Below are 15,341 nucleotides of genomic sequence, written 5' to 3' on the forward strand. Positions count from 1 at the left end.
GACCGTACATAACGCTTGAATATGGGTTTGAAGCACCGAATTGTCGAGCACCGGCATCGCTAGGTAGTAGAATAGTGGGCTGTCATAGAGCAGACCCAGGTTCGAACCCGTTTTCATTTTGCATATTTTTCATTTCATTTTCATGCATACTATTATTCATTTCGTTTCTTAATCCGCGCGATGGAGGTTACGGACACCGGTGGCGGTAAGCAATTACGGCAACGTTGTTGCAATCTCGTAACAGCTTTCGCTGTGAAACTGTTTCGTGTTATTATGGCCTCCTTCGAGATTGCAGCTAATTTATTGAGGGAAACCTGCCGGAGCGCCTTCTCGGGGCCCACGCTCTTACTGTTCCATTAGTGTACCGGTGGACAACAGGTGGCGATACTCCCAGGTTTTATTTGATTGATTGATATGTGGGGTTTAACGTCCCAAAACCACCATATGATTATGAGAGACGCCGTAGTGGAGGGCTCCGGAAATTTTGACCACCTGGGTTTCTTTAACCTGCGCCCAAATCTGAGCAGACGGGCCTGCAGCATTTCTTCCTCCATCGGAAATGCAGCCGCCACAGCCGGGATTTGATCCCGCAAACTGCGGGTCAGCAACTGAGTACCTTAGCCACTAAACCACCGCGGCGGGGCGATACTCCCAGATTTATAGAAAAGCACACAAACTTGTTAAAGCCAATGCGCGTTAAAAAACGTCGGATAGTAAAACTTTCTGACCCTTCCCTCCCCCTACCTCTCACTCTAAGGTGTTTTTTCATAATCGTATTTTGGTTTTGGGATGGTTGTTTGAATAATATGTGGGGTTTAAATCCCAAAACCACCATATGATTATGAGAGACGTCGTAGGGGAGGGCTCCAGAAATTTCGACCACCTGGTGATCTTTAAGGTTTTGGGACGGTAAATTTAGGATACTATTATATTGCCTTGTATATGCTGCGCTTGCTACGCAAGATACAGAGCGAAACCTTGCTTGGGCCAGTTGATTCTTGATTATTTAGATTGATTTATCAGCGCAACAAAAACGGAACTTTTAGAACACACATACACACACACACACACACACACACACACACACACACACACACACACAGTGCAGTTTGTGTGTGTCTTTTCTAAAAGTTCCATCCTTTTTGCTTTGTGTGTCTTTTCTTAAACTGCTGTCTTTTTGCGCTGATAAATAAATCCAAATACAGAGCGAGGTGAGCATCATTGACCAGTATATATGTTGATTTACTGCATGGCATCTCGGAAGGCTGCCCCAAGCCACAATGAACAAATGGTGGCTTTGATGCCAACACAGGTAGACGAGCATATGTGACACCGGCAACTTCGATGCTTCTGCACAAACGATGGGAAAGTTTCAAAGCCCTTGCAGTAAAATATCCCAAGAAGATTGCAACGTCGACCATTTTGATAACGCTGAAAGTGTGATGGTCTATGTTGCAGTCGCTCGCAAAGCATTTACAGTTGCTGCTTGTGAAGAGCAGACGTCTGCGATTCGTGATCACGCGCAGACCCTTAAATAACTGGCTTATTCCGGATATGTAACGACGAAATTCAATATCGTGCCCTTTGAAAGTCTGATCAAATTGAACCACGCCGTTAGAAAACTACGAAACTCGCAGAACAAAGAAACAATCGGCAGTCTTAGCCGCATGAAACCATAGCAGATGCAACCTAAGCATATCTGTCACGAGCTGAAAATTGGAAAGCGTTGTTGTGCCACTGAAGAGAAGTTAAAATAGGTTTACTCAGCGATACTTCTGCAGGTTATATGCAACATTCATGTAATACATTAATAAGAACAGCAGACAAGACTGCCAAGGAAAGTATACGGGATGGTATTATTGGTCATTGTAATGTAGACGGGAAGAAAAGTGGACAAAAAGATGACTTACCGTTGGTAGTGACCAGCAGCTTCTGTGCCTGCCCACTGCAAGTCATCTTTACGTCCACTTTCCTTCTCTTTACATTACATTTGCTACTAAAAGCATCCCCGTATCTAACGTGGTTGCTTCGACGAGTTGGTACGACATGATTCACATAAAAAACAGCGCCAATAACGAGGTACAAGAAAAGAAGGAGACAGACAGCGGCCCTTCTTTTTTGTCTTGCCCCTCGTTATTGGCGCTGTTTTTTATGTGAATCCCCATCTACTTTTCTTACTTCACCAGCAATATGCCATGACGTCTTGCACGGAAATGATTTTCTATATAAATTGTATACATAGAATCTTGCGAGAAACGAGAGTGCTAGTTTCCGATGGAGGCGGAAATGTTGTAGGCCCGTGTGCTCAGATTTGGGCGCACGTTAAAGAACCCCAGGTGGTCAAAATTTCCGGAGCCCTCCACTACGGCGTCTCTCATAATCATATGGTGGTTTTGGGACGTTAAACCCCACAAATCAATCAACGAGAGTGCTAGTGTTTTATTGCACTGCTGGCTAAAAGCGATCACAAGTGCAGAAAATTAGTATCACTGTGCACACTGCATGCACGTTAGCTTTCACGCAATAAAGACCTATTGTAGCCTTCTTATCGTGTTGCCCGTTGTCTATTCTGGACCTCGCTTCACTTCAGTATTTGTGTTCTAAGAACAAACAAGCGAACGAACGAACCCCCGAACTGATTCACCGACTAATCAACGAATGAGTCAACAAGAAAGCACCAGTGTAAATGCACACTGAGTCGTCCCTTTCATCAGGTGAAAAAATACACATTCAGAAAGAAAAAAGCCACACAGTTTACACTAAATACATTCCTGTCGCGCATATTTTTGCTCTCGGTGGTTCACTTGAAGGAAAGAACGAAATAATGTAAGTGAAGCTCGCTCGAATTTGAATGGCGACGCACAACCAAATAAGGCGATGCGTTCAGTCACACAACTGTGGCTGGAGAGCCACGGGGAGCACGATAGCGTCATCGTCAGGCGCATGGCACCTGCAATCCCCGGCTCGCATTCCCTATGTGTATGCCCGAAGGAGATAGTTGCAGATATCAGTTATTTGAAAGACAAATTTATTTTTTTTCTGTTTTTCGTTTCCTAGCTCTTTTTCTCTCCTGTTACCACGAAGCTCATATTACACGCTTTCAGAAAGCTCCCGACAGTATAAACGGTGAACAAGCTTCGAAATACACACGAAGCTTTTTTTAACGCTCACTGATGTGAGGTGCCAGTGTAATCGGGAAACTGCGTCATGAGAGGAAAAAAAATTGTGGGGGGGTTGTCTGAAAGACTCGCATTCGGAACACCTCGCCAGAATAACTCGGTCTTCTACATCCTGCCTGCAGGATGCAACGCGCTTGCCTTGCCTTTTTCTATACCCACCTTGTTCATTATATGCTTTGTTTGGTCGCCCCACTCTCCTTTTTAGCTTACACGTTTCTGGGCCTATCACACCGCGATCACCTGTGGTTTAGTTTGCGAGGTGTATTGAATATTTTTGGTAAGGCATTTGGGCGCCGGTATTTTAGACGGTAAATTCAATGTTTTCTAGTTGTTGTTTGTAACGACGTGGAATAATAGGGCTGGGAAGCATCGGGTGCCCGAACGCAACTACTTCTATGCGCATTCGTCCACCCTAATACTGTTAGTTTAGCTGCTAGAGATCTAAAACACGATGGTTACCAGCCCAGTATGGCTGCCCGAACCCATCCTAAAATGGTCTATACCTGTGAGCAGCCAGCAATATTAGTAGCCGCCTTTGTGTTGGGAGCACTTTTGTTTGTTGCTGAAACGTAAGACCTGAAATAAAGGTTTTGAATATAGCAAGAATGGTTTGCAGTGTTGTGTACTTGATTTTGCTAGGTGTTCTTTAATGATTCTATCTCGCTGATCCACTGGTCGCGGGATCGAATACCGGCCACAGCGGCTGCATTTTCGATGGAGGCGAAAGTGCTCGACGCCCACGCACCTACATATTTAGGTGCTTGTTAAAGAACCTCAGGTGGTCAAAGTTTCCGGAGCCCTTCACCATGGCGTCTCTCATAGTCAAATCAAGGTTTTGCGCCACTAAACGCCATCAATTATTATCAGTAATTTCAATGTTATTGGCAGAGCAAAAAAGTTATGTCTGTGTTTGAGATAGCAATTGAAAAATCCCATGAGAAAAAACCACATTGGGCTACGCGACTGATTACGACTCAATTGGCAACGTATCACTTTGCTTCGCTGCAAAAGACGTCGAAAGACGATAGTCTTTTATCTGGAGGCGCGGCGTGAGATTTGGTGTCATGTGGCAGTGATGTGAAGAATCAATGTTTTTAGAATGCGTGCACACTGTTTAACACGTACGAATTGATTTTGCGATTCAACTATGCGCAATACTTTCTTCTTAATCGACAATGTTCACAATTATGAACACAGCCATCAGATGAAGAAGGGTGGAATTTGAACACGGCCATAAACTTTCGCCTGGTGACTGAATTGTTGGACAGACATTAACACAGGCAGACTAAAATTTTTGCGTTGACGTATCCCAAGAAAGACTGTCGTCTTTTATATACGGTGAGTGCGGCACTATAAAATCACACGCAGTTTTACGAAAATACGTAAAAGTTAAAGATTAACTATAGCGGTCACTCATTATGTGATGCGAGGTGTTCGAGATGAGGAGGAGGATAAAATAGAAAAAAACGAAGAGCGAACAGCCACGCTCCCACTTGGCAATAGAATGCTGGGAGAAGTGCGTCGAAAGATTGAAGAGAAAAAAAAACAATAGAAGATGTGTTGAGGATGCGTCAAATTCATGTTAGGAAGCCTGAAAACCACATGTAATTATGTTTAGTGGCTTTCAACACCTTTGTCTCACGCTAGTAAGAAGTGTGAGAGCACTGCAGCTGTTCAGTGAAGTTATACCACCACCTATAGACGAAGCTCTCCGACAGAAATGCGAGGATGTTTAGAGCTCCATCTGAGTCTTTGAAAACTGGTAAAACGAAGGCAAGTATTTTAATTAGGTTAACACTCTAAGTGCCTCATCAGAGAGCGTGCAGTACAGAATATCGAGTGGGCTCACGCTAAGAAATAGAATCCAGTGGTCAAGTCGGATTAGAACCCAGGCAGTTTGCACGGCTATTGAGCCACGCCGTAAGCTCTTGAAGCTTCTTCGCAAAAAGATTGCACAGAAGGTGTACTGCCAGTCGTATGGCCACGTTAACCCACGTAGCTGCACGATGCAACCATGGAAGAACACTAGACATAACACCAATAAACACATATAAACTGTGTAACGAGAGATCTTAGTTTAAAGCTGGCCACCTAGTACAGGAGGAATAATACCCGTGCCACACGGACAGAAAAAATTGCATTCACCTACTAATGCCTTCAGATTGAAGGTCATTCTTACGGTGCCACACGGATGATCGAAATGGCATTCGCCAAAATGCCATTCGTCACCTAATGCCATCGCCAGAACTCTTTCAACTGAGAAATACGTACTCTAGACGGTACAGCTGATATAGTAATTGTATAAAACGACATTTGATTCGACTGGAAGAAAACTTTTCGCGTATTTTATTGAAACATTGCACTAATCACCTAAACAAGTACCCAAAAACTTATCTTCAGCTGGTAGACGCTGTAAAATAAATGCGACAGGCATCATTTTCTTTTTACCCTGTGGGTCTGACTAGCTGTGGCTTAAGTTGCTACATGGTCAGTTGCAACGTCGTGCAACAAAGTAACGAATGAAATCTAACGGCAGCGTAATAAGCTTATACATTTATTCATTATCTGATGTGTATGAAGCTTGTAAACACTTGTTTAATTTTTATTACTGGTCACCCAATGCTTAAGAGGAAGTTGCTGCGATCGACATCATCAGGTCAAATGTCTTTCGCTTTGAACGTGTAGCAGCGCCGCCGAAAAAAAAATGTCATTCGGGAACTGAATGCCTTCGCTACCGAATGTCATTTTATGTGTCCGTGTGGCACGGATATTAGCCATAATTTTTCACCATTATTGCCAGTCAGAACATCCACATAGGTTGCATGCACGTTGGCGGACGTGCTGTCTTACAGACGCGTAGTGATTTATTCGTTACTTCTCAACACAATCGTGAATTACGCCAACACAATCATGAATTACACTTTTCAAGACCACTTGCTGAAGGTTCTCTGATGCAGCTTAGACCAGACTCTAAAGCCCCTCTTGCAGCTCAAAGGGACACTAAAGGCAGCTACTAAGTCGATGTCTGTTGTTGAAATAGCGGTCCAGAATCCTTGTTCTTTTGTGCCAATGAAATGCTTATTTTGAAATAACATCATCTTTTCGTGGTGCGCATCGAGTTAGCGTAGTTGGAATTCCAAGCCCAAGCATAACATCTCAGGTCACTGTTGCTGCGCGCAATGTTGCCCGGCTTTACAGCGTGGCCGCCACACTAGTAGCAGCAGAACGAAAGCAGCAGGAGCCACAGCAGCAACAACGGCGATTCAGAAATTTTCTGTCATTGACTCCGAGATGGCAGACGTTATTAATTCACTTTGGGCCCACTAGATGGCACGACTAGTCCAGTTTAACCAGGCGAAAATTGAACTTTGATCCACTCGCACAATTCCCGATGGTAACGTCCGGTGGTTATTTTTTACATGAATCAAATAGAAACGAACAAGCAGCGTTTTTTAACGTCTCTTGATGGTCGGAAGGTTTTATTTAGTGCAGCTAGTTCGATTACTAGTAATTAACTGTAGGCGGTACCCCTGAAGTCATCGGGATAATTTTGCGAATTTCCTATCGCAACACATGTGTTCTTGTGCATTTACCTTGATTTCTTGGTAAGTAGGACACTGCAGGTGATAATATTGTTACGACCTCAGTAGGCGTCTGGGGGGTTTATTGATACACGGTTCGAGGGACGAGCCGTATCGGCGCAGGCAGATGATGATGATCTTCTTCTTCCACACCCCTTGCTTCTTTTTCCTTCTTCGTCCGGCACATACGTGGCGTAACATTTCCCCCCTCGCAGACAAAGCGCGCCGCGCGTTTCATGCAGTGTCGCGTTGACTGAAAGGCTTCAGGCGAGCGACATGCGTGACCTCTGTCTTTCTGGAACGTCTCCCGCTAGCTGTAAGACGTGCGATGCGGTAGTCGACTGCGCTCAGGCGGTCAAGGATAACAAAAGGTCCGATGTAGTGCGCGAGCAGTTTTTGGCACAAGCCACGTTTGCGTAAAGGCTTCCACACCAACACGAGATCTCCCGGAATATATGTGGCCTGCCGGTGCTTGCTGTCATAACGAACTTTCGATCTGTCTTGCGAGGCTATTGTACGTAAACGAGCAAGACGACGAGCTTCTTCGGCGAGACAAAGAGTTTCTGCTAGGGAGATTTCTGATTGGTCCCGATCAGAGAAGGAAAATATTGTATCCAGAGTATAACGGGGGGGTCGAACATAGAGGAGGAAGAACGGGCTGTAGCCGGTGGTCTCATGTTGGGAAGTATTAAACGCGTATGTGACGAACGGCAAGACATCGTCCCAGTTCTTGTGGTTCGAAGCAACGTACATAGAAAGCATATTCACCAGTGTTCGAATTGTTCGCTCGACGAGACCATTCGTCTGCGGGTGATAAGGCGTCGAGTGTCTGAGCTCTGAGCCACACATACGGAGAAGTTGTTCGACAACGTCTGCCGTGAATTGACGTCCACGGTCACTTATGATGACGCGAGGGGGCCCATGACGCAGTATGATAGAATGGAGAAGGAAGGACGACACTTGACCAGCAGTCGCGGATGGCAGGGCAGCAGTCTCGCAGTACCGAGTAAGATGGTCAGCACATACCACAATCCATCTGTTGCCTTTCGATGAACGCGGAAAAGGGCCCACCAGGTCAATGCCAATTTGTTCGAACGGAGAACTGGGAGGCGTCACAGGTTGTAGATGTCCGGCCGGAGCTGCTGAGAGAGATTTGTGCGCCTGGCATTGCGCACAACTGGCCACGTACAACTCAACTGACTGGCGCATACGTGGCCAGTAGAAGCGTTCCTGGGTACGATGAAGAGTGCGCGTCGTTCCGAGGTGACCTGAAGTGGCGTCATCATGCATGGCGTACAAAACAGATGACCGTAGTGCCTCTGGAACCACCAGCAGGAAGCGGGAACCGGTGCCGGAGATGGATTTCTTGTACAGTAGACCATCACGGACGCAAAAGCGGCTTTCCGGAGTGGATGCTTGTGCGATCACGAATAACGGATTCAAACTCACGTCCTTCCGCTGCTCAGTTTCAAAGGTGGTCTTATCCGGGAACGCTGGTGCTACGGACGCAATCAGATGATCGAAATCGTCAGCGTCGCAAACTGTAGCATCAACTGGCATCCTTGAAAGGCAGTCTGCGTCCGCGTGTTTCCTGCCGCTCTTGTACGATACCGTGAAGTTGTACTCTTGCAGCCGGAGGGCCCAGCGTGCTAGACGGCCTGACGGATCCCGAAGGTTGATAAGCCAGCACAAAGAATGATGATCCGTAACTACTTGGAAAGGACGACCGTATAGGTATGAGCGGAATCGCTGCACAGCGAAGACGAGTGCAAGGCATTCTTGTTCGGTCACAGTGTAATTGCGTTCCGGCTTACTTAAAGTACGACTGGCATATGCGATTACGTGTTCCACTTGATTACATCGCTGTATGAGGACTGCACCTATGCCAATGCCGCTTGCGTCGGTGTGAACTTCAGTCGCCGCAGAAGGATCGAAGTGCCGCAGGATAGGCTGCGACGTGAGCAAGAACTTCAGTTGGTTGAAAGAAGTTTCACAATCAGGAGTCCATTCAAAACTAGCACCTTGGCGGAGAAGACAGGTCAGTGGAAAGGCAACTTCTGCAAAAGCGGGAATAAATCGGCGAAAGTAAGAGCAGAGGCCCAAGAAGCTCCGAAGCTCCTTCACTGAGCCAGGTGGTTTAAAAGCTCTAACAGCCGCCGTCTTATTCGGGTCGGGCCTGATGCCATCCTTGTTGACGAGATGTCCCAGCACCAGTGTTTGTCGAGCTCCGAAATGACACTTCTTTGCATTAAGAACCAAGCCAGCATTTCGAATACATTTCAAAACCAGCTCTACCCTTTCGTTATGTTCACTGAATGTACGCCCGAAGATAACAACGTCGTCAAGATAACACATACAGATGTTCCACTTCAGGCCGCGCAGAATGGTGTCCATGAATCTTTCAAATGTAGCGGGCGCGTTACATAGACCAAAAGGCATCACGTTAAATTCATATAGTCCATCCGGAGTAACGAAAGCCGTCTTTTCTTTGTCCATTGAATGCACAGGTATTTGCCAATAGCCTGAGCGTAAGTCTATGGACGAAAAGTAGGATGCTGAATGGAGGCAGTCTAGAGCGTCATCAATGCGTGGGAGAGGGTAGACATCTCTCTTTGTGACGGAGTTTAGACGGCGATAGTCCACACAGAATCTCCAGGTACCATCCTTCTTTTTGACTAGAATCACGGGAGCCGCCCAAGGACTCGATGATTCTCGAATGACACCCTTCTGCAGCATATCACGCACTTGTTCATCAATTATCTTGCGCTCAGACGGCGACACTCGGTAGGGTTTCTGGCGGATGGGCTGTGCTGTTCCCGTGTTTATCCTGTGGAGAATCCGAGACGCGGGAATCGAGGGCGCATGGTCATGGGAAAAATCGAAAATCGCCACGTATTTCGACAAAACGTCCAGAAGCATGCGGCGTTTGTCAGTAGTAAGTGACTTGTCGATCATAGGTAAAAGTTTTGAATCGGCCGTAGAAGTATTGGCTGAGGCCCCACCTGGAGCATCACTGAGGGCAGCCACTGCCATCGGTGAGTATGTTTTGAACTTGGCAAGCTTCAGTCCTCCTGGTAGAACCACCGACTCAGCTGAACAGTTTACCGCCCATAGTCCTGTGCGTCCTTGAACGAGTGACACTATGCAATGCGGCACCAATGTGTTCTTCTTAATGCAACTGAGATGAAAGGGCTCCACTAATGCGTCGAACGCACTGTCACTGTTTTCAATGCGTGAAGAGTATACAGGAACACAGACTGCAGAGAATGCCGGCACAATGCTATCTTCACTGACCCGGAGCGCACCGTGCTCCCTGTCTGAATTCTCTAATAGTTCTCCAGGGGCAGCATCACATATGTACACCTCTCCATTTCTACAATCAACAGTGGCGCCACACATTCGAAGGAAGTCAATCCCCAGGATTATGTCGTGTGTGCTCCTTGGAAGAATCGTAAACTCTGTGACAAACACTTGATCACCCAAGCACACTTCTGCGGTACAGACACCAATGGGACACAGCGAGTTACCACCAACGCCACAGAATGTTGTTGCCTTCTCCCACAAAAACATCACCTTTTGTCCTAAACGGTGTTTAAAAGCAGCACTCATAATCGAAACTGTAGCACCAGTATCCACCAAAGCCATCGTACACACACCATCAACAAAAACTTCTACCTTGTTCTTGAACATCAACACAGACGGGGGTATTTCGTTTTGCAGCAAGTCACCAGCGACCTCACCCCCATCGGCCGCACTGTTTAGTTTTCCTGATGTGGTGACGATGGGCGGCGCCGTGGCGATGGAGACCGGTGGGATCGAGGCGCAGGAGGTGGCGTCACACTTCGATCAGAGGCAGGGGAGTTGTTGCGCCAGTGTCCGTGCCAGAAGCTGCTGCCGGGTCTTGAGTCGGTGGGCCAGTGTCCTTGAAAAGGTGGGACAGCTGGTTTATCGGTCAAGCTTGTCCACTGATCATAGCGTGGTATGCGCGAACGATCGCAATACCTCGATATGTGACCAGTCAGACCACAGTTGTAGCACACAGGCGCAGGACGAGGTCGTCGCCGTTCTTCGAAGTGTTCACGTCTGCGAGCGTTCGCGTAAGCCCGAGATTCAATGAAATCAGTTGTCGGTGGGTGGTATGGGCGTACGGAACGGAAACGTTGAGGGTACTGTGATCGCTCGTAAAAAACCGGACTTGACTGCTGAATACGCCGAGGCCCTGCAACCTCCGTTGCGTTGACGGATGGATGTTCATAAACTGTAAGCTGTGGGGCAGTGGTGTCCTGCGGGAAATAGGATGGAGACGTGGCAGCTGCCCGTTCACGTGTCATTTCGCCATGTCTGAGTAACTCTTCCCGAACAATTTGGCGGATGGTTGCCGAAAGGTCACCAGTTGAGGCCGCTTCTATGCTGGCTACTGAGGTGACATTTGCCAGACGACCAAACTTAGGCGCTATTCTGCGCTGCTTCAGGGTTTCAAACGTGCGGCAGTGCCGTACAACGTCAGACACTGAAGTCAGGCTTTCCCTGCTAATAAGGAAGTTGTAAACATCTTCTGCAATTCCTTTCAGCAAATGCCCCACCTTGTCCTCTTCCGACATGCTGGAATCGACTTCCCTACACAGCCTCAAAATCTCTTCAGTATACACGGTGCAGGTCTCACCGGATAGCTGGGCCCTCTGTGCAAGACTCTGCTCGGCAAGCTTCTTTTTTGCAGCTGAGTTGCCGAAACACTTCTTGATTTCTTCAACAAAGCGTTCCCATGTTGTCAGAATATCTTCATGGTTCTCATACCAAACGAGGGCAACATCAGTGAGGTAGAAAACAACGCGTGACAGTTGGGAGGCAGCATCCCATTTGTTGCAGTTGCTTACTCGCTTGAAATGTTTGAGCCATGAGTCCACGTCGTCATTGGCCCTCCCGGAGAAGGTTCGTGGCTCTCTGTGATACGGCCAAGAACTGCTGGGGACTGGTTCCCGAGCTTCTGTTTCGTCAGGCATGATGGCCAAAGAAGGAGGCAGGCCGGCGAGGCGACGACTCCGGCGAAATCCGAGGGGTAGCGGTCCCGTCGTTGGTTCCTATACCCCGCACCTCCACCACTCTGTTACGACCTCAGTAGGCGTCTGGGGGTTTATTGATACACGGTTCGAGGGACCAGCCGTATCGGCGCAGGCAGATGATGATGATCTTCTTCTTCCACACCCCTTGCTTCTTTTTCCTTCTTCGTCCGCCTACTGAGGTCGTAACAATATGATCGTTTTAGACATTGTCATAAATTGAGATTTCACTATGACTAAAATTGTTATTTGCCTTCAGTGTCCCTTTAACCACGCAGATTGGCTTTCACATTACATAGCCACTTTTGACAACAAATGAAAAAAAACCTATGAGTTTTTGCTATAGTACGCAGCAGAAAGCACAGTTTATTGCGTTAATATGGAATAAACTGTACTTAAACATAGCCTGGTGATGCTGAAAGCTTTGCAGTGTCTTCTGAAGGTTACCCTTTTCACTCAGCGAGTGATTGTAGAGACATAGCCTTGCTATTCTCGTTAACCCTGCGTTCGGTTTAGCATTACGCAATGGTTCACGTAAACACCACCACATAAACGTTACCTGTATTATATTTATGAACACAAAAACAACACAATTGATCCGGTTAAGCATGCGATATACTTAATAAACATCATGATTCGGAGTATGAAACAGAAAGCCATACGTTGTAATTCAATGTAGAAGCATTATTGGACATGCTAGTCTATAAGGCACAATAAAACAAGCGGAACTCAATGACGAATTGTTGGGCTTCCTGAATGGCGCTTGACATTACCCAACCGCTCTTAAACTACATTCCCTGAATACTTTGCTCCTTTTGCGGCTTATCTCATCTCAAAACCACATTGTTCACTTATGTCGCATGCACTCCCCTTATTCGGTGTTGTGAACCTGCGGTAACGAACGGCGCGCCCGTATCTGCGTGACAACGTGTTTCCTGAAAGGGAAGTGGTCGGCCTAGTGCTTTTATTTCGCGTTGGGAAAAGCGGCTGTTCTAAACTGCATAAGGTTTTTTCCCCAGATAACTCTGTGTACGCTGGTCAAAAAGTGCTTTTACGAGGGTATTCTGTGCTTAACGGTCCGACAAATTTGAACCTTTCCTGGCCAAAGCACAATGGGTGCGCGTTTATATAGTGCACGAGGCGTGAAATCCTGCTCCGAATGTGCGTACAAATGGCGTTGGAAGGACGTGCACGTCTTTGCTTCATCTGAAGTAGCTTAGTGCAGCCTGTTCCAATTAAAGTACGCGGTAAACAGCGTCTACATAGAAGAATGGTTAGTTGGGCAAGTTGATACTTATCCATAAGTGTACTGCGCAAAAGAACGAACAGAAATACGAAGTATAAAAAAAGGATAGGCAAGCGCACACTATCAACTGAAGCTTTATTGCGAGACCGAGGCAATAAATAAAGGAAAAAAAAGAATAACGAAGGAGGGCAAAGGGAGAAAAATGCACGAGGGGCCAAATTAACAAAGCCTGGGCAACATCAGGAATAGCACGCACGTCATGCAAAACCTAGATAGGTCAACTCCTTATCGTGTATCGTCACAGAGGGAACACTGACGCACGACTCAGACATCTTGTGAATAAGAGCAGCCTCAATAGGCTCGCGCACTCTTTGGTTTTTAAGCCGCAACAGAACAGAAGTGTCATCAAAGAGCGGCACGCAGCCGCATTCCCTGCAGCGGGCTGCTAAATCAAGGCCCAAGTGGCCTTTCAGAGAATCAAAATGTTCTCGAAGTCTAACATTTACACAGCGACCTGTCTGGCCCACGTATGCACAATTGCATGACAAAAGTACGGAATAGACAACACCGGTGATACATGATACATAATTTTGAATCTGACTAACATTGCATGTATCTTGCTAGAAATATATGTGATTCGTGACTCGTTTATCTGCTTTGGCACATAAAGTGGATAACTTGTACCTGGAAGGAATAACCACTCGGACATCACATCTTGAAGCCACCTTTTTTAGGCGGTGGGTAAAACCGTGAACATATGGAAGAACAGAAAATTTCTTATGCTTCGCCTTCTCATCCAAGTTGCAACCGACACTTGGGCCTCCTTTTATTTTCTTAATCAACTTTTCTCAGACCTTTTACAGTACATCCCACGGGAAGCCTGCTTGTCTAAGTTTTTGTACCTGCCGAGCAAAACTTTTTTCAACTAAATGAGTGCAGGATTTCTGCAGTGCAGGGCTAAAACAAGAGAGTGCAATTGCATTTTTAACCAATTTGGTATGACCCGATTTATAGTTCAGCATAGGTTTCACAGACCGAGTGGTGTAGCGCCAACACACACGCGTGGGCGAGAACTGTAGCTGAAGATTAAAAATTGGATACAATGGTCCTTCAAGTATTCCGAAGTGAACTTCAGGCATAAACCACACTGCTCGTTTCTTTTTAAAATACCTGCTGACATGTCTTCAGTTCCCTTGCAAAAAAAAAAACAATGTAGTAATTGACATAATGGAAAACTTTGACTACTGAGGCCTGTAAAACCAGTTGGAGCACCCGATCACCTCTACTTAGAAAAATATCGCTTAAAACCGAAGTAACCTTGGATCCAATACGTACACCTTTCTTCTGCAGGTACATCACCTTGGAAATAAATTAGTAAAGAATGGGCTTTTCTTTTTCATAGTCAAGTGTATGGTAGGATCCTAGGTTAAGAATGCTTTCATCAAGAACCAAGTTGAATGAGGCCGCTGTGTCTGAAAATTTGTTATTCAACTCCGGAAGGATTCATTTTATTGCAACTTTTTTTAAGTGTACTTACTTACGCTTTTGTAGTTCTAAATGACCTATATAGCTTAGCACCATTGTTATAATTGTAAGCTAACTTGTGCTAGCGTGGCAACGATGCAAAAAGCACGCGCTTAATGTGTTTTCCAAAACTAGCACGTTAACTATACTCTCGTTAGCACGAGGGGGCGGCGTTCATTTCGGAATTCATAGTTTTTGTAAGCTTGTTTTCATTTTTTACAGGAACGTCTTCAAACTTTCACCATACGCCTACACAGCATGAACCTGACATCAGCAAAGTCCTGAACCCTGACTATTCTCTAAATTATGCAAAATGCAAAGATGCACGATTCAGATTTTCCCACTGGTGCTGCTTGCCGCTCTCGCATTATGCAGCTGGAAACGAAAATAAAGTCCAAAAACCCGCCGTTCAGCGTGTTTTAATATACGCTCTCTGGTTGCCACACTTGTCATTTTGCTTTATTACGACGCCTTTCAAATATACTAGAAGATTCAGAGAGATGAGACTTCGTAGAAGTACACTTCACCATTCTTCTTTTTCTTCCCCTATTCGCCGAATAATTTATAGAGTTGTTTTTTTATTGTTTTGAGTGTTAGTGAACTTTCTACGCAATTTCGACTGCAGTACTTGTAAAAAAATGACTTTCCGGCCATGCAAACACAGAAGAGGTGGGAATGCAGAGATGATGCAGGAATTATTGGAGCGAAAAAAAAGGTACAACAAAGGCATTCATTTTTATGCCTTGATCATGCT

This window comes from Rhipicephalus microplus, chromosome 1, assembly GCF_043290135.1.
Source record: "Rhipicephalus microplus isolate Deutch F79 chromosome 1, USDA_Rmic, whole genome shotgun sequence".
In the NCBI taxonomy this organism is placed as follows: domain Eukaryota; kingdom Metazoa; phylum Arthropoda; class Arachnida; order Ixodida; family Ixodidae; genus Rhipicephalus; species Rhipicephalus microplus.